The sequence below is a fragment of the Microcaecilia unicolor genome, chromosome 3, assembly GCF_901765095.1.
Source record: "Microcaecilia unicolor chromosome 3, aMicUni1.1, whole genome shotgun sequence".
In the NCBI taxonomy this organism is placed as follows: domain Eukaryota; kingdom Metazoa; phylum Chordata; class Amphibia; order Gymnophiona; family Siphonopidae; genus Microcaecilia; species Microcaecilia unicolor.
Genome location: NC_044033.1, coordinates 423,803,416 through 423,827,486, shown reverse-complemented (window position 1 = coordinate 423,827,486; position 24,071 = coordinate 423,803,416).

Here is a 24,071-nt window from a genome sequence, read left to right as displayed (position 1 = left end):
GTAGCAAATTGTGATCGACCACATCAGATGTACTAGACATGTCAAATTGAAGAAGAATCATTTTTTTTACCTTTGCTGATTTCTTTTCTGAAGTTAGCAATGAATGTGGTAAGGACTGTCTCCATACTATAATTAGGTCTAAAGCCTGATTTTGAATGGTGTAGGAAGGAAAAGGAAGTCAAGTAGTCCATGAGTTGGCAAATGACAATACCCTTCATCACCTTAACTAACACGGGGATGGAGGCCACAGGTCTATACTTGGTGACATCATTTATATTTGCCTGAGGGTTTTTTTGGAATGGAGGTCAGCATTATAGAAGTGACCTAGTGAGAACAAAATAGAGAGATGAGATCTAAGAGACTCAATTAACATATCGGGTGCAGCTTTTAATAGGTAGCTGGAACAAGAATCTAGTATGCAGTTAAAGGATGAGTATTTCAATAGGAAATATTTCACTATTGAATTAGTAGGGGAGAGAATGATAACCATAGTCTACCAGCTTTAATTCCTATAGATTAGGGTAATGATTATCTCGTGAATACCTCTGGGTCTTCTTTTAACAGCAGTACATTGTTTCTAATTTTTAAGATTTTCTGCTCAAAGTATGTAGCTAATTGAATTGCAGAAGGAACAGATTCATTATAGCTGATTATGTCCTGAGTATGTAATAAACTGTTTAATAGGCTGTAAATAAATTTGGTATTGAACGGTTCATTAGTTGTTTTCCATAGTAAACAATTTTAGCCTTTTTATGGTGATCCTGCTACACACATATATTTCATCCTATCTTAGATGTGCCTTAGAAGTGCATTGTATAGAAGCGCTCCCACAAAATACTCATTTGACGCAATTCCACACAAATACAGCATTTATAGAAACATTTGACAATTGTATGTGCCAAATCTATGGTTAAGGTCCAGCCTAGGGAAGAATTTGGTTTTGTATATGCTCCATTACAATGCAGGGAGACATGTTTACTAAATTGCATTAGCTGTTAACACTGTACTGCTGTTAACAGTTCACTTGAGCACCGCACTAACAGTTCAATCAGCACCTTTGTAGATAATGCATGATTTTCATATTAATCACTGATGCAGAATGAGGTGCACAATGAATGGAAACTTGACAAAGAATAGAGCAGTGACTGCACCTTACAATTAATACAGAAGACGTTACTGCATGTTACCTGCACTGCATATAACACAGTGCCATTAAACTCACCTAAATAGGTATAGCTAACTGCCATAAGAAATTGTCTATGCATTGACTGAATGGTGTTGTAGGAGTATTTACCTGAGATCTCATCTTTGCTGGTCTTGGCCTATACAGCCATTGTTATAACAATATGGATTTTACAGCTTGTGGCCTGTATGCATCAGTAACCATCAGAAACCAGCTTTGTTACAAAGCAACATTACTGCTGAGTATACGAAGATGACTTCATCTAAGGACATATTCTTTGTTGTTAACTAGCCCAGTTATCTCCTGGGAAGAATGGAGGAGAGAGACACACATGGCTCCAGGAATATGGGATCAGACAGGGAGGGTTGCATGCCATCGATAACAGTTCATGGCTAGAACAAAGGCTCGCTTCATGACCATGAAGCTGGCTGGACATTGTTACACCATCTGTGATTGGTCCACAGGTATCATCTGACCGATGGATGCCAAAAGGTTGGACTGAAGAAGAGGAGAGGAGAGACGACAAGAAGACTTGCAGGTGGATAGAAGGCTCTGAGAGAGAGAGCACGAGACTGATTTCCTAAACACCAGTGAACTGCATACCTTGTAACAAGCTCACAAGGTTAGCTCAGCTACCATATACGGCCTTAACTAAAAACTGTGCCATCTGCATCCAGAATACATATCTCAGACTTTATTCCTGGACTGAGAGACTCGCTGAGGCTTCAGCTTGAGCCTCAGAGGAAGAATCTGCTTCTTTATCATTGGAAGTCTGCCACATACTGCAGGGTGAGATAACAGGATATACTACCTATGGTCTTGGGGATAATTAGTCCTTGGCTTTTGTCTGAGACAGATGGGTTTTATGTCATGACTTATGGTCTGTGAATTTAGCTTCTAGCTGTATTTTGCATAAGACGTATGGTGTAAGTTATCATAATAATCATTAGGATATCAGTATTGTGATTGGTGGTATAATCACTCATTTAGTTAGTCCATTAGAATAATCATATTTCATTATCTATATTTTGGTGATAGTCTATTTTTATAGCAAGTTATTTTGTATTTCTTTACCTAATAAATAATATATATTCCATCTATGGCATTGTTCTGTTTTTCCAGCACAGCTAGCTTGCCATTGGGCCAATGAGGTACGCTTCCCCTATACACAAGTCCAGAATAATTGCTATTAAGTAGATTTCTGTCAGATAAGTACCTCTGGATATATTAGGAGTTGTCCTCTTGCATATAACTACCTACATATTGGTGACCCACCTTTTGCTTACAGTGTTATGCTACAAATGCTCCCCAATTAGCATAGAGACTTTGCTTTTGATTTTATCCTATACATAAAGAACAGTCATGCCCCTTATACAAAAGGCTTCCTCACATACTGACATATCAATATCCATATTAAGTCTCCCTGAGGAGAGGGTTCCAAAATCAAAAACAAACTTTTGTTCCATCCTGAGTAGCATGAAAAATTGGCTCAAGTTTTTTTAATGACATAATTTTAAGAGAAAGTTTCTTCCCCTTGAGGACCATTTCTAATGACACCAACTCCACAGCTACAGTATAGCGGGGGATAGGATTTGGTCTGAATTCAACCCTATAATCTGAAAGAACTTCACCTCACTGTACCAAAAATACTCCAAATTTTATTGCACTCTGGACCCCTGCCCACCACGCCTGATGAACTCACCTCCAAGTGAATTTCTACACACCTTGCTCAATTGGATCCAACACCAGCTATCATCATTATCCCCTTAATCAAAGACCCCAAGGAATCAAGTGAAGTGATTTCCAACTATAGACTGGTAACCTCAATTCTACTGTTCACAAAACTAACGGAGGGCCTGGTTTGTCTTCAACTAAATAATTATCTCACACAACAAGCCACACTGAGCCCGCAAAGAGGTGAGAAAATGTGGGATACAAATGCAATAAATAAATAAATAAACATCCTGCACTACTCACAATCGGGTTTCAGAACCCACCAGAACACAGAAACAGTCCTTATATCCATAGTTGACAAAGCCAGAGCTATTATGAACAGTAAGGGCAGGGCACTGTTGCTCCAACTCGATTTATCATCGGCATTTTACTTAGTAGATCATGACATCCTACTCACAGAACTCAATCACATCGGACTAGGAGATAAGGTTCTGACCTGGTTCAAAGGCTTCCTTACAACAAGATCATATAGAGTAAAACAAAAAGAAACACTTTCAGAAAAATTGAGCAATCCCTGCGGAGTCCCCCAAGGGTCACCTCTCTCCCCCACACTATTTAACATCTTCCTACACATGTTAGGCTAACTACTTTCTCTAAAGAGCTTCTTAGTATACAGTTATGTGGACGATATCTCAGTAATCATTCCCATACAGCCTACCCTAGCCCAGGCCACAGGAGAGATAGGAGACTGCTTACAGTTGATAAGTATGTGGATGGAGAACCTTAAACTAAAGCTCAACCCAGAAAAACCAAAATTTGTACTGTTGGACTATAATCCAGATCCACAGAAAAAGCAGATTCCTATTAGAAACCAACTCTACTCACTCCAACCAACAACTAAACTTTTGGGATTGCACTTGGACCTAACTCTGTCATTCAACCTCCACACCTCGAATGTGGTGAAAAGCTAATTCTCAATAATGTGAACATTATGGAAAGTAAGAAAATTTTTTGAGATAGTACAATTCAGATTATTTGTTCAGTCACTGATCTTATTGAAATTGGACTACTGCAACTTTGATCTATTGGGAGTCCAAAAGAACCAATTACACAAACTTCAATTTGTACAAAACACAGTGATCCATCTGATCTAATCACTAAAGAAACATAAGTACATAAGTAATGCCACACTGGGAAAAGACCAAGGGTCCATCGAGCCCAGCATCCTGTCCACGACAGCGGCCAATCCAGGCCAAGGGCACCTGGCAAGCTTCCCAAACGTACAAACATTCTATACATGTTATTCCCAGAATTGTGGATTTTTCCCAAGTCCATTTAGTAGCGGTTTATGGACTTGTCCTTTAGGGAACCGTCTAACCCCCTTTTAAACTCTGCCAAGCTAACCGCCTTCACCACATTCTCCGGCAACGAATTCCAGAGTTTAATTACGCGTTGGGTGAAGAAACATTTTCTCCGATTTGTTTTAAATTTACTACACTGTAGTTTCATCGTATGCCCCCTAGTCCTAGTATTTTTGTAAAGCGTGAACAGACTCTTCACATCCACCTGTTCCACTCCACTTATTATTTTATATACCTCTATCATGTCTCCCCTCAGCCGTCTCTTCTCCAAGATGAAAAACCCTAGCCTTCTTAGTCTTTCTTCATAGTCGCCCTTCGCTACACCTTTTCCAATTCCACTATATCTTTCTTGAGATGCGGCGACCAGAATTGAACACAATACTCAAGGTGCGGTCGCATGCAATGAAACTACAGTGTAGTAAATTTAAAACAAATCGGAGAAACTTTTTCTTCACCCAACGTGTAATTAAACTCTGGAATTCGTTGCCGGAGAAAGTGGTGAAGGCGGTTAGCTTAGCAGAGTTTAAAAAGGGGTTGGACGGTTTCCTAAAGGACAAGTCCATAAACCGCTACTAAACGGACTTGGAAAACTCCAAAATTCCAGGAATAACATGTATAGAATGTTTGTACGTTTGGGAAGCTTGCCAGGTGCCCTTGGCCTGGATTGGCCGCTGTCGTGGACAGGATGCTGGGCTCGATGGACCCTTGGTCTTTTCCCAGTATGGCATTACTTATGTACTTATGTACTTATGATATAACGGCATTATAACATTCTCACACCTGTTTTCCATACCTTTCCTAATAATACCCAACATTCTATTCGCTTTCCGAGCCGCAGCAGCACACTGAGCAGAAGGTTTTATTGTATTATCGACGACGACACCCAGATCCCTTTCTTGGTCCGTAACTCCTAACAGGGAACCTTGTATGACGTAGCTATAATTCGGGTTCTTTTTTCCCACATGCATCACTTTGCACTTGCTCACATTAAACGTCATCTGCAATTTAGCCGCCCAGTCTCCAAGTTTCGTAAGGTCCTTCTGTAATTTTTCACAATCCTGTCGCGAGTTAATGACTTTGAATAACTTTGTGTCATCAGCAAATTTAATTACCTCGCTAGTTACTCCCATCTCTAAATCATTTATAAATATATTAAAAAGCAGCGGTCCTAGCACAGACCCCTGAGGAACCCCACTAACTACCCTTCTCCATTGTGAATACTGCCCATTTAACCCCACTCTCTGTTTCCTATCCTTCAACCAGTTTTTAATCCACAATAGGACTTTTCCTCCTATCCCATGACCCTCCAATTTCCTCTGTAGCCTTTCATGAGGTACCTTGTCAAACGCCTTTTGAAAATCCAGATACACCATATCAACCAGCTCCCCTTTGTCCACATGTTTGTTTACTCCTTCCAAGAATTGAAGTAAATTGGTCAGGCAAGATTTCCCCACACATCTCCCATCTTTACATAGAACTGCGCTGGCTACCAGTAGAGGCAAGAATTCAATTCAAACTAGTCTGCACACTATTCAAAATTCTCACAGGAGAATGCTCAAGCTACTTGCTCACACACACATGGAATTCACTATCTTTAAGAGACTGAATAATGCCTCCTATTTTGATTATCCTTCCCCTAGAGGAATTAAATGATTCAGGATCTATGTGCAACTATTACCACAACAAGCCCCCAGACTGTGGAGAGACTTGAATTAAAAAATGGACTATCTATAAGACTATGGGCAATTTAGAAAACACTTAAAAATGACTTTTTATGACATACCTAGGTTAGCTACTGATCCCTTCTAATTAACTCCTGTGAACCCCGAGGTATTGTCTTGGTCCCTTCCTTGTATCCTACCTCCACACTGTAAAACCCTTTGAACTTATTATGGTACAAGCAGTCTAGAAATGCCAAAATAAAGTAAAGTACTGTACCAAGGTGGTAAAGTGGCTGTTGTACATTTATTTTATATACGTGCTTATCTATTCATCTATTTAATTATTTATGCATGTATTGTATATTGGTTTAATATTGGTTCACTATACATCTTGTGGTAGTTTACTATTATCATTTTTATTAAGTATTTATGTATTAACAAATTCTATTAATAAGTATTTTTTTAAACTAACATGTACTTTGTTTTATTTGCTGTTAGTTACTTTTAGTCTCAGACACCGTCCTTGTATGGGCAAAACACAGCCAGTGTCGGGCTTCTTTGATTTTATTTCTAGATGTCACAAAAATAAAGTGCTTTGAAAACATTTCTTGTATTGTGATCTGCTCCTTTGCACCATTGTTTTAGATTTTGTGGATTGCTTGCCCTGTTGTTTCCCCAGTTAAAGCTTTAGTAAGGGGGTTATTTACTAAAGCTTAGCTCGAGTTATCTGCAGCAGGGCCCATAGGAATAAAATGTGCCCTGCTGCAGATAACTCGAGCTAAGCTTTAGTAAACAGGGGGGTTAGCTACATATTTTCAAATAAAATCCATGCTCTTCAACAGCACTAATCCCTAATGCAACAGTAAATTCTCCCACGTCTCCAGCAGAATGTACATTCTCTCTTCAAATATTGACTGATTCACAATTGCTATATAGTACCTTCTTATCTTTCAATTCCCCATCATTTTTTACTATTACACAGGTAATAAAGTCCATGAAACCCAAGACAGTGCCTCATAATCCATTTCTCCAGCTTGATATGTTTATACTTCCATGCATACATATTATGGTCTCTTCCGGTATTTATCTGCCTATATTCCTCACCATCAGAAAGACCATTATCTTAGCTGTAGCATCATATCTATCAGCGACTTGTGAATCTTCCTTTCATATCTAAGATTTCAGAACCTCTTGTAGCTGACCGACTAACAACCTGCTTGGAACATACTCATATCTTGAAGCCAAATCAAACTGGTTTCCATAGACACCATAACACCAAAACTGCCCTCACTGGAATACTTAATTTTATTCAGGCCTACTTAGATCAAGATAAAACTGTGCTACTTCTCTCACTAGACGTTTCAACAGTGTGTGATTTAGTAAATGAAGGTAGTAGATGAAGTCCTTAACAGATTACAAGCTAAGAGGATAACAGGAACTGTCTTAAAATAGTTCTGTTCTCACCTATCAGATAAATCCTACTCAGTATTGTGGCAATATATTGTTTCAGATCCTTATGCCCTTCTAGCTCCCATCCTATTTTACATTTCCATGCCCCCCTTGGCTAATCTAATACAAACTCTGGAACTGACTCCATTTATTTTTGAAGACAACACACAGATCTTGACCATCATGGACCACCAAAGTCCACAAGCTTTTCTGTCACTTGACACAAAATCAGCCACCATTGCCACCTAGTTAAAAGCCATCCAGATGCAACTGAATCTTGACAAAACAGAAGCCATCATATTTTCCAGGAAACAGAGTGTAGGTCCATTTGACTGTAATGATATTGTCAATAATACAATCCCTATTGCAACATCTGTAAAGATTCTGGGAGTAACTTTGGAACACCAACTGAATTTCTATCTTCATATCTTCACCTTAATAAGTAAAGGTTTTTTTCAAACTGAGATTGATCTGCTCAGTTTGAAACTTATTTGATGCAAAATGTTTATTTATTTATTTATTTATTTATTTGGAACTTACTATATTGCTTTAACTGTAAGACAGGACAAAGAGGTGTACAGACTAAATACATAAAGAAAGGAATTACATAAATTGATAGGAAAGAAAACACTTTGCGCCATGCTTTCAAATACACAGAAGATACATTATTTTTTAGTGACTGGTCGAAAGTACAACCTGGACCTGCCTGGAGCTAGGTAGAATAAGCCTGTTGGAACAACCAGGTTTTAATTACAGATTTAAAGCATTTAATGGAGAGTTCACTGCGGACAGTTAAAGGTAAGTTATTCAAAAGTGTAAGGGCGGTAAAGAATAAAGCACGTCTGGTGGTTTCTAGTTGAGTAGCTTGAGGTTCAGGTAGGACAAATAAATGGTCATGTGGAGGGGCTTAATCGAAAGGGGTGCCCAAGTTTTCCTGAAAACGTCCATGCAGGACGTCCTGGAGAAGAGGCAGGGAAACCCGTATTATCAGAACAAGATTATCGTTTCGATAATACGGTCAGGGACGCCCAAATCTTGACATTTAGGTCGTCCCTAGAGATGGTTGTCCTTAGACTTGGTCGTTTCTGATTTTCAGCGATAATGAAAACTAAGGACCCCCATCTCAGAAACAACCAAATGCAAGCCCTTTGGTCATGGGAGAAGCCAGCACTCATAGTGCACTGTTCCCCCTGACATGCCAGGACACCAACCAGGCACCCTAGGGGGCACTGCAGTGGACTTCAGAAAAAGCTCCCAGGTACATAGCTCCCTTACCTCGTGTGCTGAGCCCCCCCCCCAAAAAAACCCCAAAACCCACTACCCACAACTGTACACCACTACCATAGCCCTTACGGGTGAAGGGGGCACCTAGATGTGGGTACAGTGGGTTTTGAAGGGCTCACATTTACCACCACAAGTGTAACAGGTAGGGGGGATAGGCCTGGGTCCGCCTGCCTGAAGTGCACTGCACCAACTAAACCCTCTCCAGGGACCTACATACTGCTGCGATGTACCTGAGTATGACATTTGAGGCTGGCACAAATTATTTTTAAAGTTATTTTTTGAGGGTGGGAGGGGGTTAGTGACCACTGGGGGAGTAAGGGGAGGTCATCCCCGATTCTCTCCAGTCTGGTCATTTCAGGCACCTTTTTGTGCCTTGGTCATAAGAAAACCTGAACCAGGTAAAGTCGTCCAAATGCTTGTCAGGGATGCCCTTTTTTTTCAATTATGGGTCGAGGATGTCCATGTGTTAGGCAGCACAAACCGCCTGTACCAGCGGGTGTAATTTTTTTTTTATTTTTTCTTTATTGAGTTTATATTACATTCAGTCATACAACTTAAATGTCAGGAAGAAGGAAACCAAAATGACCATTAGATTATTTAACAAAGGAAATAGTTCAAAATCTTTTAGACCACTATAAAAGTTGTGGCAAGATACAAGGAATAAATTATAAAGAACATGGAAATACATTTTTAGTCTAAGAGCAGCAACATGCGCACTACTCACAGCCGAATATCAGCGATTAACTCTATTGAACTTTCAGGTTTGATCTCCTCTATTTTCTCTAGCGCTAATAAAAACTTTTATTTTTTGAGGTTCAAGAAACATATAAGTCACTGATTCTAAAGATACAATGCATCGACATGGAAATTTTAACACAAATACAGCTCCTAGCGCTACTGCCCTAGACCTAAGACTCATAAATTCTCTTCTCCGCATTTGAGTATCTTTATTAAAATCTGGATATATACGAACTTGTTCCCCTAGAAACTTTTCATTTAAATGTTTAAAGTATAATTTGAAAATATTATTTCTATCCAACTCTATCGCAAATGACACCAAAAGAGTCGTTCTCTCTGTTACATTGTCCAGTGAGTTCTCCAAAAAATCTGTTAAATTATCTGCTGGATTCTGAGCAGCCGGGGAGGTCGATTTTTTAATCCCAGTTAAGTACTGAGTTTTATTAATAGGTGGAAGACCCTCTGTTGGAATTTTTAATATTTCCTGGAAATATCTACGTAGCATATCAATTGGTGAGATCAAAGGGGCTTTAGGGAAATTAATAAATCGTAAATTATTCTTCCTCCCCTGATTGTCCAAAAATTCCAATTTTCTCCTCAATATATCTCTATCTTTAGAGACTTCTCCTGCAAACACCTGCAACGTAGAGAGTTCAGCTCTTAAAGTTCCAACTTGATTCCCTTGATCTTGAACTTTATCCTCTAGCTTCTGCTGTACTTGTTTTAAGTCTGTAATGTCTTTTGTAAAAGAGTTGGTTACCTTTGTTAATAGGGAGTTCATCCCCTGAATTGCGTCCCATAGAGAGTCCAAAGTAACCACAGCCGGTCTTACCATCTCCGTTACACCTACGGTTGTAGCTCCCGAGAGCGTGGGGGTCGAGGTCGCATTGACCCTCCAGTTTCCAGCTGTTCCCACTATCGGGGCCAAAATCGCGGAGGTTCCTCCTTGGAGTGCTTCGTTACTCTCCACTTCGGGAACTGAACTAGGCGATCCTACCTCGGAGATGAAACTACTTCCGGGTCGCGGAGGGGCTGCATTTTCGAGCGGGCTCAGTGAGACCGCTCCATTGCTGTGAACCACTGAAACCTCCGTGGCTCGATTCGAGGTGGGTGTTTGCATGACCCGTGGAAGAACGCCAACTTGGTCCAGGGTCAATTGCCAGTCAGCGGGAACAGTTCCAGGGGCTGAGGAGGACAGGACTCTGGGCTTCCCCTTCCTTTTCCCCATCTCCTGGGGTAGGATTAGTTCGCCAGCAGTTGAACACCTCGCAAAGTCAGGAGCTCACTGTCACACGTCCGCTCTAATCCGCCATCTTGCCCTCTTTCTTTGACCAGCGGGTGTAATTTAAGAAAATTTTTTTCTACTCTTTTGGGTCATCTTAGAGACATCTGGAAATATTCTAATTTTATAACCCAGAAAAGTCTCTTCTCTGTGTAGAAAAAATTGTTTTAATATCCAGTCTCTATCTGGTTGCAATACAAAGGTCACAATAAGCGTTGCTAATATTATCCCAGCGTTGTCTTCCTCTATTATTTGTGTTAAATTTAAAGTTTCAAAAACAGTTTCTGTTCCTTCTGTCTCAGGTTGATCAATTAGTTCCTTTTTGTAAGGCTGTAGATAATAAATTTTTGCAATTGGAGGATAAGCTTGTTCCGGAATTTTTTAAATTTCAACCAGATATTTTTTAAAAGGTATTAAAGGTGTTACTGACACCTGTCTTGGAAAATCTTTTAAACGTTAAGTATTTGATCTTTGTTGATTTTCTAATAATTCAATCTTACTCTGCAACCATTTATTTTCTTTAATAATACTTGTTTGAATCTCTTGGGAATTTTTTTATCTCTTTACCATGCGTTTCAATTATTCCTTCAATCTTTAACATTTTCTTTTCCAAGTCAGAGATCTTCTCTTGAGGAATTTGAACTTGTTGTATAAGAGAAACCAATTTTTTTGAAAAAGAAGTCTCTAGTCCCAAAAGGGCTTCCCATATTACTTCCAATGTTATAACTGTAGGTTTAGGTGGTAAAAAGGACTTACTAACTGAAGATAGTTCAATCGAGGGAATTGCGAAAAGTTCTGACTCCTTCCCCTTCAGTGTTAATCCAGAAGCACCGCTGCTTTGGGGTGCTCAGCAATCCTCTGCTCGGGTCTGCCCCCGCGTCGGGTATCTCCACGGCATCTTCGGCCCATGGAAAACCCTGTGCAGCTACTCCTTGCTCGATTGCTGGCATTGGCGGCGGCTCTCTAATCTCTGGACTGAATGATATTTCAGCTTCTAGCTGTGGGGGCGGTTCACCTCCTTCCGCTCCCATCGGCAACGAAGCTTCACAGCGTCCAGAATGTCCTGCAATGACGAAACAATCCATGGGCCCCGCTTTTGGCAGTGCTGGTGTTGCGGGGCTAACACGCTGCCTGCGTCTCCGTTTAGGCATCAGTAAGTAAGAAAAACTTTCTGAACAACTGAGAAGTAGGGCAACTCCAGGAGCAGTCTCTCTAAGTTCCTTTCATGCTGCCATCTTGCCACCCCCCCATCCCTCCATCCTGTTTTTATCTTTTTGAAGGAACAAAAGAAAGTTGAAAATCGAGTATGATTCCTAGATAATGAAAAGAGTCAGCAGGCATGATAGTTGTACCCAATAGATATAGGTCAGAAACTGGGTGGTAGAGGCAACCAGTAAACCAACAAATAACTGTTTTTTCCAGATTTAGCACATCAATGGTCAGTCAGCCAACTAGCAATGCTATCTAAACAATTTTGTAGAAGGGAAATATCTAGGTTGTTAGGGTCAACATAATGGAGAAGTAAGATATCATCAGCATAAAAATGAAAGGAAATCATATGGTCTTCAATAATTGTTGCAAGCGGGCTCATGAACAGATTAGAGTAGAGAAAGGATAGACTCTTGTGAAACCCACATAGCAGTGGTGTAGAAGCAGATTCAGCTGAAGGGGTAATGATTTTGTAAGTGCAGTCATAAAGAAAAGAATAGAACCAGGGTAAGACAGTATTTGTCACACCTAGGTTAGAGAGGTGGGATAAGATTTATGAATGCTTAATAAGATCAAAGGTAGCAGATAGCTCAATGAAAATGGCAAGTGCGATTTTACCCTTATCCATGGATGAATGAACCTCACTCAGAACAGCTGTTGTTATAATTTTTGTACTGCAGTGAGGCCTGCAGCTGAATTGACAGGAATGGAGAGCTAGAACTTTCTCAACAAATTGGGTAAGCTGGGGGGGGGGGGGGAACTACTTTTCAACAATCTTTTAGAGAAAACATAGGTTGGAAATTGGGCTTCAATGTGCCGGGATGGAAGGATAAAGTGAGGGGTTTTTAAGACTTGGTCTCAGAATTGCCATTTTTTTATGGGGAGGTACGTTTACCCAAGTAAGTCTGAGGTTAACCAGAGAAAGAACAAAAGGGAACAGGCCAAAGCCAGGATGATGGGGTAGGGTCTAGAATACATGTGCTACAGACCCTTGTTCATGCTCAATAATAATCTGGGCTACTGTAATCCTTTATTCCGGAGCCATCACCTATGATATTAAGCACCTACTATTGATACAAAATGTGTCAGTTAAGCTCATCACTGGAGCTCAGATATTTGACCATGTCACACTATTTCTGAGACAGAACACTGGTTACTTGTAGCATATTGGATATCATTTATAATTCTGACAATAGTGCACAAAACTTATTGTTCTGGATTATCACTGTTCTTATTATGAATTGATCACCTGTTCTTCTCCATGTGTATTCGGACATCACAGCAAAATCTTTCAGTAATTCCTTTTTTATTACATTAAAATAAATACAATTCAACACTCCACATTTAGTGTTACAGATCCCACTCTGGAAGGAAACTTGCTTCCAGAAATTTAAGGTTGGCCTTAAAACATATTTTTTAAAGCTTTTTCACTCTTGAAAATCTCACATTATTTTTTTACTAAATCACTTCCCAAGGACACTAGGGTCAGAGTCCCAGGAACTAGGAAGTAGGATATGCAATGGCAAAACTCTATCCCTATAATTTTTTTTTCATTTCTTTTTCAATTTACATTGTATTTCTCTTTCCCCTCCTTCTTTCCTGGTAGGTGTTATATACCATTAGATTGTAAACTGTCTAGATGGCTTACCAATAAGTGGTATACCAAATAAATGTGAAACATGAAACTTGATATTTAACTGCAAATCCAAAAACAAAAGATGATCATACACACAAAGCTTGGAAACAAATACAAAGAAAATACAAATGCGCAATTAGAGGGTCCAAAAGAATATATTATAAAAACAAAATAGGAACTGATTACAAAGATATGAAAAAACTATACCAACTCGTGAACAAACTCCTACATACCAACTTGGTTACTACAACGAATACTGATATTCCACCGGCTGACAAACTTGCCAAGTATTTTAATGAAAAAATCATAAACCTACGTAACACGCTACCTCAAAACAATACTGACTTCGAAAACTTCCTCGATGAGCTGGACCCTACCTCTGGTGAATACCCTGCTGACCGAACCTGGTCGAACTTCGCCCTCTTGACCACTGAAATAGTCACCCAGGTGATCAGAAAGTTCTGTAATTCCCACTCCAAACCAGATACATGTCCCAGCTACCTACTGAAATCCACCCGGATTGCTTCATAACAGACCTTACATCCCATCTAAACTACATGCTCCAAAAAGGTCTCTTCCCCAAGGAAAATGGCAATATTCTACTCACCCCAATACCCAAAGATCCCAAGAAAAAAGCAAGTGAAATCTCTAACTACTGACCAGTAGCATCCATCCCATTCGTATTCAAACTGATGGAAAGCATGGTAACCAAACAACTTACAGACTACATAAGCAAATTCTCAATACTTCACGTATCACAGTCTGGGTTTTGCCCCCTTCATAGCACCGAAACAGTACTGCTCACTCTCCTAGCCAAATCCAAACAAAAAATAGCATCAGGCAAAAGCATCCTCCTCCTCCTATTCAACATGTCAAGCACTTTCAACATGGTAAACCACAATATATTAATAAGACTACTAGACAAGCTCGGGATTAATGGAAACATACTCAGCTGGATCAAGGGTTTCCTAACTACCAGAACATATCAAGTAAAATCAAACTCAAACATATAATCACCGTGGAAAGCTGACTGTGGAGTACCACAAGGATCTCTGCTATCACTGACCCTCTTCAACCTAATGATGACCCCAATAGCCAAGTCCCTATCCAATCAAGGCCTTAACCCTTTTATCTATGCATACGATGTCATGATATACATCCCTTACAAAACCAATCTGACAGAAATCACCAACAAAATTAAGCTAAGCTGGAACATCATGGACACATGGGCAAATGCATTTCAACTAAAACTTAATAAAGAAAAAACACATTGTCTCATTCTCACATCCCAGCACAGCCCAGACAACCCCACAAGTATCAACACCCCTGATTACACCCTTCCTATTTCAGATAGCCTGAAAATCCCCGGCGTTACAGTGGACCATAACCTAACACTGGAGAGCCAAGCAAAATCCACTACAAAGAAAATGTTCCATGCAATGTGGAAACTCAAACGCGTGAAACAATTCTTCCGAAGGGAAACATTTTGCAACCTGATACAATCAATGGTAATAAGCCACTTAGATTACTGCAATAGAGTCTATGCAGGATGCAAAGAACAAACCTTAAAGAAACTTCAGACCATTCAAAACACGGCAGCTAGCCTCATGTTTGGAAAAACGCGATTTGAAAGTGTAAAACCCCTCCGTGTAAAATTACATTGGCTCCCAATCAAAGAATGCATTACCTTCAAAATCTGCACCATGGTTCACAAAATAATCTACGACGAAGCACCGGGATACATGACAGATTTAATCGACTTACCAACCAGAAACGCATTTGATTCAACATGAACATATCTAAATCTACACTACCCAAGCTGCAAAGGTCTCAAATACAAATCTACCTACGCATCCAGCTTTTCCTACATAAGCACACACCTGTGGAATGCACTACCAAAAGCCGTTAAAACGACGTACGACCACCTAAACTTTCGGAAAACACTAAAAACCATCCTGTTCAAAAAGGCATACCCTCCCAATCCTACTTAAATGCCTGACCTCGGCTACACAAGAAAACTAAAGCACGTAATAAACATACTTCTACTCTTCTGTTTGACTACCCTCACTGTGGCCCTGCCATATGATCTTCATCTTACCACAACACCACATTGTATTGTTCACACCGGAATCGGTAAACACCTTTCCGGTACCATGTAAGTCACATTGAGCCTGCAATAGGTGGGAAAATGTGGGATACAAATGTAACAAATAAATAAATAAATAAATAAATATTGTACTTTAATAGTTAAAGAGTGAACTTGCCTTTCCATAATTTCATTTAACTGGGTCAGATAAGCATGGTTTAGCAATGTTGATGATAGGGATGCACCAATTTGAGAGCTTGTCAATTAGCTCTATGATGACCATTTCAATCACTGCTTCCAATTTTGCTTTTATATAAGAGTAAAATAAACATTCACCTTTGAAAGTGGCTGGTTAGGTCCGAAACAAAATCAGAAAGTTGCTGGAGCTGGAGGGCCAGCTGCTGGAGCAGCTGCAAAGTGGGTGACTCATGGCCTTTTCAATCTGTCATGACTCAAGGTGATTCCTTGGGCAGCAGCTGAGTTGACACTACCTAGCCGAGGGCTTGCTAGGTCCCAACTGGCAGTGGGTGAGACACCTTGGCAAGGCTGGACAGAAGACAAGGATGGAACTTGAAAACAGGGCTGGAGCAAGGCAGGAAGCAGGGCAGGAACACAGAGCAGGAGCAGGGCTACAGCAAGACACAGGCAGGAACAAGAGACAAACTGGAACAAGGCTGCAACATACACTTGACAACTCTAGGAGACCTGTTGCAATGGCACTGGCTGGGAGACAGGAACTTCCTTAAATACTAGGAATACAGGAAGTGATGCAAAAGTAGGCGCCATTTTATGCATGTCAAAGGTGCCATGAAATTGTCAGGCACACATGTGTACTAGGCACTATTCTATAAGGCAGCACCTAAGTGCCATAGCAATTAACTGTAAGGGGAGTGCACACGTGAGTGGAACATGGGCAGACCATAGTTTACAGAACACTATAAACTATGCATGTTAGTTGGCACATCTAGGCAGGCCAACTTACACTTGCCATTGACGTATCATAACACTTATACATGAGTGAGCCAATGCCAACCTTACGCTACTATACTATAATGGAATCTTGGTGCCAAAATGCCACTATAGAATTGGCACTAAGCACATGGCATTGGTGCACCTAGACTGAGTCACCATTTTATAGAATTGCCTTTTTGTGTTTGATGCAAGTTCAACTAAATGCTTTATTAATTCCAACTCTTCACAAGCTTTGAGTCCATACATTAACTTTTTAAATCCTTTTACCACATAAGCAATTTCATGGATTTCTTTGCCTTTACATTGGAGGTTCACTTCCAACATGACTTTTATTGTTAAGAGTTCACCTGAAGGTGTGTTCAAATTCTTTTCTGATGCTTACAGGCTCCTTTCCCAATGTAATTTAAAATACATTTAGTGGAGTGGCTGTTATACCAGCACCTGGGCCTAGCTTAAATTAAATAGATTGGCCATCAATCTTGATTTCTGCTGGCCACATTTAATCTCTGGCTGATTTATTTACTGTCATGAAAACCAGAAAGCCAGCTGGAATCATTGCAGCTTTTCCCACTGCTGTACATGCAATGCATTCCTTTGCAAAGTGGCCTTTTTTCTGACAACTTTAGAATTATAGATGATAATGTACTGTAGGAGATGATGATAAAGAGAAATGCAAAAAACATACCCCCTCCCCATTTCCAAAGCTATTTAACCAGCCAGACATGGCCGCTGACTGGGTAAATAGCATTTTGGCTCCTAACCACAGATATTCAGCAGGAGATAATATCTCCCACTAAATAACCGTGGTTAGCCGCTAACCAGCTATATCGCGTGACATAGCTGGTTAGGTGCGGATATTAAGTGCTCAACTAGCTATGTTCAATGGTTAAAATAGGCCGCATACATAACAGGCCTCTCTTTAACCAGTAAAAAGTTAACCAGTTAGCACTGAATATCGAATTAATCGGTTAATTTTGTACTAGTTAAAAAACCCAGATATTCAATGCCGATCACTGAAAACAGCACTGCATTGTCTACTCAGGTTTAACGCCAACGGCAGACAACAAAAGCACTGCTTGCCGCTGGCTGAATATCAGGCCCATAGAACGTAATGGCAGAAAAGACCTGTCACTGCTCCTTGTGATTTTGGAAAGTCAATTAGGGGCCCTTTTACTAAGCTACGTTAAGCGTCTACGCGCGCCCAACTCACGCCAAAATGGAGTTACCACCCCTTAGATTGTAAGCCCTCCAGAGACAGGGAAATACCTAGTGTACCTGAATGTAACTCAGCTTGAGCTACAAAAAAGTGTGAGATAAATCTAAATAAATAATAAGACGCATCCAATCTACCCAGTTTCATTTCTGGCATGACAACATGGACCCAAGTTGATCCCTGGCTTTCCCCTCACTTCTTCGTATCACGAGATTGTCCATGTTTATATATTTGTTTATTTGTTAGGATTTACTTACCAGCCTTTTGAAGAAATTTGCCAAAAGTGGAGCGCAGCAAGTATAGGTGAGACATGGTCAATAAATAATTGCAACTGTAAAATATTCAAAGAACAGCATCCACACAAATATACATTAAAATATCTTAATAGATTGCCAAGACCAGTCGTTTCTTTCTTTATAACATCCGTAAAATCCACCCCTTTCTTTCCGAGCACTCTACCAAAACCCTCATCCACACCCTTGTCACCTCTCGTTTAGACTACTGCAATCTGCTTCTTGCTGGCCTCCCACTTAGTCACCTCTCCCCCCTCCAGTCGGTTCAAAACTCTGCTGCCCGTCTCGTCTTCCGCCAGGGTCGCTTTACTCATACTACCCCTCTCCTCAAGACCCTTCACTGGCTCCCTATCCATTTTCGCATCCTGTTCAAACTTCTTCTACTAACCTATAAATGTACTCACTCTGCTGCTCCCCAGTATCTCTCCACACTCGTCGCTCCCTACACCCCTTCCCGTGCACTCCGCTCCATGGATAAATCCTTCTTATCTGTTCCCTTCTCCACTACTGCCAACTCCAGACTTCGCGCCTTCTGTCTCGCTGCACCCTACGCCTGGAATAAACTTCCTGAGCCCCTACGTCTTGCCCCATCCTTGGCCACCTTTAAATCTAGACTGAAAGCCCACCTCTTTAACATTGCTTTTGACTCGTAACCACTTGTAACCACTCGCCTCCACCTACCCTCCTCTCTTCCTTCCCGTTCACATTAATTGATTTGATTTGCTTACTTTATTTATTTTTTGTCTATTAGATTGTATGCTCTTTGAGCAGGGACTGTCTTTCTTCTATGTTTGTGCAGCGCTGCGTACGCCTTGTAGCGCTATAGAAATGCTAAATAGTAGTAGTAGTAGTAAGAGAGAAGATAAATATTCCATACCTTCATGAATTCTGTCACTGCTTCTGTCTCTAAGATCTTCAATGGGAAAACCGCATGCATCCATTAATCATTTTATGATGAAAATTTTTCGTTGTTTTTTTTTTTTTATACCCCACACTTTTTCCCACTCATGGCAGGCTCAATGCGGCAGGCAATGGAGGGTTAAGTGACTTGCCCAAAGTCACAAGGAGCTGCCTGGGCCGGGAATCAAACTCAGTTCCTCAGGACCAAAGTCCACCACCCTAACCACTAGGCCACTCCTCCAGGTTGTTCTTGAGATTGCTGACTTAGGGGTCCTTTTACCACACCGCACAAGACGAGGGCAGGACACAGGGAGGGAAGGTCCAAAGGGAGGCGATCTGCAGACTGCCATAGCTGCACCTCTTTCACACGGAGCAAGGTTGGGGTGAGGTGCTATGATTTGAATTCAGGGGGGCCTGGCCCGGTGGTGGACGGAGGGGGGCAGGTGGAGGGGACTGCGGCGCCGGGCCCCCCTTGGAGACCCGGGCCCAGGGAATTTTGTCCCCCCTGCAGCCCTGAAGCCACCCACCCCAGCAGTGAAATCAGGGTCACTTTCACTACTAAGACAGTTCAATATTTCTGGGGGAAAACTGCCAGTGGATTCTGAGGAATTTATAAGATTAAAAAAAAAGTCATTGTCTTGTTAAAAAAGGAGTATCAAAATAGCAGCTATATAATTGTGACGAAATTGGATTAAATTTTAAAATGTTGCCAACAAAAATGCTAGCTTCACAGCTTAAAGCTTCAGCTCTCAGTTATAAATAAAGTAAACAAAAAAAGTGGCTATTCTTGTCTATAGTGATGTAACTGGTAAAAATAAATTACAACTCACATTTACTGGAAAGTCAAAAAAGCAAAGCCTTTTAAACACCTGGCTCCTGCTGCACTTCCAGTCTCCTATAAGGACCCAAATAATGTCTGGATGGACACAGACATTTTCCAAAGTTGCTTTTTCAATTGTTTGTTCCATTTGTGGAAAAGTTTTTGAAATTACTAAATCTGTCTAGGAAAGCAATCCTTCTCATTGACAATGCACCATCTCATCCTTACGAGGACGAACTGAGAAAAGCTGGCAGTAGAATGATTTTTTTCCTTCCAGTGTTACATCATTGTGTCAGCCAATGGACTAGGTTCTACTTTGAACATTAAAAAATATATATTGCCGTGAACTTCTATCACTGCTTGTTTGTGAATTGGATGATGGAAAAGGAATGTTAGAAATGCTAAAGAAAGTGAACATTAAAGATGTTATTTACTGGAGCGTTCAATCATGGGATGAAATTGAACCTCAAACCCTGGCAAGATCACAAAGAAAGTGGCTATCTGAAGATGAAAATGGACAAGGAGTTGACACTGAACATGATGCAGCTGAAGATGACGATGATAATTTCTTTCCTTTGTTACAAAACATAACATAGTGCACATGAATGGTTAGCACACGCTAAAAACACTATCACACCTCTAGCACGGCTTAGCAAACATGGTCCTTGGACTACTGCAATTCCCTCATTTGTTGTCTGCCACAGAAATCTTTGAGGGTATTGCAGGTAGCCCAAAACTCTGCTGCTCGGGTAATTGGAGGTATCAGTAGGGTTGAACATGTGACCTTAGGCATCTAGGCTGTGAGAAAGCAAGTGAAGATGACATACAGGAATGGATGCAGAAAGACGAGCAAGAACTGACAGTGATGTGATTGCTGTGGTGAATTGAAGTGAAAATAACGGTGATAATGAAGATAATTGCACTGAGCCTCCATACAGAGAAGATAAAACTGAGAAAACGAGTCATAGTGAAGGAGCCAAGACCCTTGAGGCAACACTGGCTTACCTGGAATAACAAGAGGAAGTGACTGCTACTGCTGTTATGTTATTGAGATGCTGGTGTGACATTAACACAAGGAAGAGAAGTAAAACAGGAAAACAAACCTGCATTACAAACTTTTTTTAGTTCTAATTTGTTCTCATGTGCTGTTCTAATAACTATTATGCTTAAATTAAATCAGTACACTACTGTATACAGCTGTAGTTTTGTTTATGAATGTACAGTACTTCTGTAAAACTTTCTGTTCCAATACAAGCACATGTACAATACAGTTGTTAGTAGGTTGCTGAAACACACATTCTATGTGCCTCTTACTTATGCCTTATCCTCTTTTTTGTATTATCTGACTTTCCGATTAGGCACAAGCACTTATTTTAGCTCAACAGCAGGTGTAAATGAAATGCTAGTGCCTAAACGTTAGGCTCATAACCGCTAGTATTCTATAACCCATGTGTATAACTGCTAGGCATGCACTTGACCTGCCTATGTCCCTCCCAGGTCCATTCCCCTCTTGCAGTTGTGTTCTATGGATTTTCTCCCGGATTCTATATAGCGCGCCTAGAGATCCACGCTGGAATTCAGGTGGATTCTATAACAATGCACGTTAACTTAATTTGCTTAACAAACTAATCAGCATTGATAACAGCACTTAACAAGCAAATAATGAGCACCAATTGATAATAATTAAACTTTACATGCACAACTCACTGTGCATTCAGTAACGCACTGCGCCTAACTTCTAACATGAACAGACAAAAAGGGGCATGATTAATGGTGGGGAAACGGGCATTTTGTGGGCGTTCTGAAATGTATACTCGTAGTTATAAAATATGGCCCACTAAACCGAGCTCATGCACCAGGCTTTATGCCATTTTTTTATTGGTGTAAACGGAGACATGTAGTTTTAGGCGCTGGGATATCAACTAAGTGTATTCTATACACTGCACCTAAATCTAGGTACCGCTTACAGAAATATTTAGACAGAAATGTTTTCCACACAGATTTTTTAGGTGCCATATATGGAATCCCCACTTTTGCACGCACATTTTGTAGAATGCTGACTAATTACAGATGTGGATGCAACTGCTAATTAGTGCCAATTGGCACCAATTATAGCCCATTATAGTTCATTAACATCAATTAACAGCTCATTATTAAATTAAGCTACAGTCATAAAAGTCACTATTCTATAACTTCTGCTAAACAGCTTTTAAAAACAAAACCCTCCCCCCACTCCCCTGTGGAATTTCCTTTAAAGTCATCTGGTGGCCAGGGCATTTGAGATTAATTATCCCTGCCTACTATGTGGGGGTGCACCTGCAAATAGTTTTTTGTTTTTTTTGTTACATTTGTACCCCGCGCTTTCCCACTCATGGCAGGCTCAATGCGGCGGGCAATGGAGGGTTAAGTGACTTGCCCACAGTCTCAAGGAGCTGCCTGTGCCGGGAATCGAACTCAGTTCCTCAGTTCCCCAGGACCAAAGTCCACCACCCTAACCATTTCCCCTGGTAAAACAGCCTAAATGAAAACTATCCTCTTCAAATGTGTCAAAACATGTTTGTGAGTTCCCAAATGTGCATACTTTTAGCTTCGATAAAATCAGCATTACCATTCCCATGAGTGTGCTTAGGTCAAGGGGAAATGACATGTATTCAATCTTCAAGCATATGGATGATATTTCACCCTCTTTCTTCCAGTTTATTGTACGTACTTAGCGCAACTTCTTTTTAAAAGTGTTCCTAAAATACACAAATTCATAGCAGCCAAAAGGATTGGAACTATGCACAGGCTGTTTGGAAATTGCCCATGAATGGCATGAGATACCCAGAAAATAAGTAGCTGAAAAAGAAGACTACATACAGACAATATCAAAATTAGATCATTTGTCTTATCAACTTTCCACAGTAAATATGTTCATCAAGCAGATATGAAACAGTGCATAAAATTAACCATTTAATATGAAATTTGCCAGCTATAGAATCTGTAAACAAATTTAAATCATTGAGGGGAAGAAAGTCTTACATAGGAATTATAAAAGCCAGCATCTACACGAAACATCTATCTGTCTCTTTTTAATAGCACCTTCTGCCCATTTCCTACACTAATGACTCTATTAATTCTATCTGGAGCATTCACTGAACTGAAACCAAATAAACATCCACAGCCTCATTATGAGAAATGTGTTGCAACTGGAGACCATAAATCAACCTTCTTTGTAACTATCAAATCTAGCATATATGTGTGTACACACTCACAAGGGCTATTCTGCAAATACCTGCTTTCCTTACATAGTACATATTTGCAAGGAGGTGTACACAGGGACGGAGCATGGGCAGGGCTCCCATTTACGCATGCTTCCGTATTTAGGTGCTTGCATTTACACCAGCTGTATGACTGGCATGTGTGCACCTAAACGTTACTACTAAACTACTAAACTGGTTACGCTACTATAACGGAACCTAGATGCCTAAGGTCTTTTATAGAATATGCTCTTACCATGTGCTCTTGGAGGCACCCAGTTATAGAATTGCCCACTCAGAGACTATATAATACCATAGACAATATATATTGGTTTGTAGGACTGGCTCAAGGCACTGTGGTGCCTTGAGACAATGCTTGCTCCCGCATCAGTGCCTCCTCCTCCCCCCCCCCCCCAAACATTGGTATACACCCCCTGCCTTGGCACTTCCCCATATCAGCTCCCTTCTAGCCAGCCAGGCTGCCTGCATTTCTGAATCTCCACAAGGGTCCAGGAGTCAACAGGGGCATTTATACCCCACATTTTCCCACCTATTTGCAGGCTCAATGTGGCTTACAAATTATCGTAAAGGCATTTGCCATTATGGTTGATAACAAATACAAGATTGTATTGTGGTCACATGAGGTTGAAGTGTATCAGGCGTCATGGGGTCAAGGGGTCAAGGGGGAAGAGGATAGTAAATTGTCCAGTACGATCATTGATTATGTTGTGTTGCTGGGTGTGGGGATTTATGTTGAATCGGTGGGATAAGCATTTTTGAAGAGGTGAGTTTTCAATGATTTCCTGAAGCTTAGGTGGTCATGTATTGTTTTCACTGCATACGGGAGTCCATTCCATAGTTGTGCACTTATGTAGGAGAAGCTAGGTGCGTGAGTTGTTTTGTATTTTAGCCCTTTACAGTTTGGGTAATGTAGGTTTAAGTATGATCGTGCTGATCCGAGACTGTTTCTAATTGGTAGATCAATGAGGTCTGTCATGTATCCTGGGACTATGCCGTAAATGATTTTGTGGACTAAAGTGCAGATTTTGAAGATGATCCGTTCTTTGATTG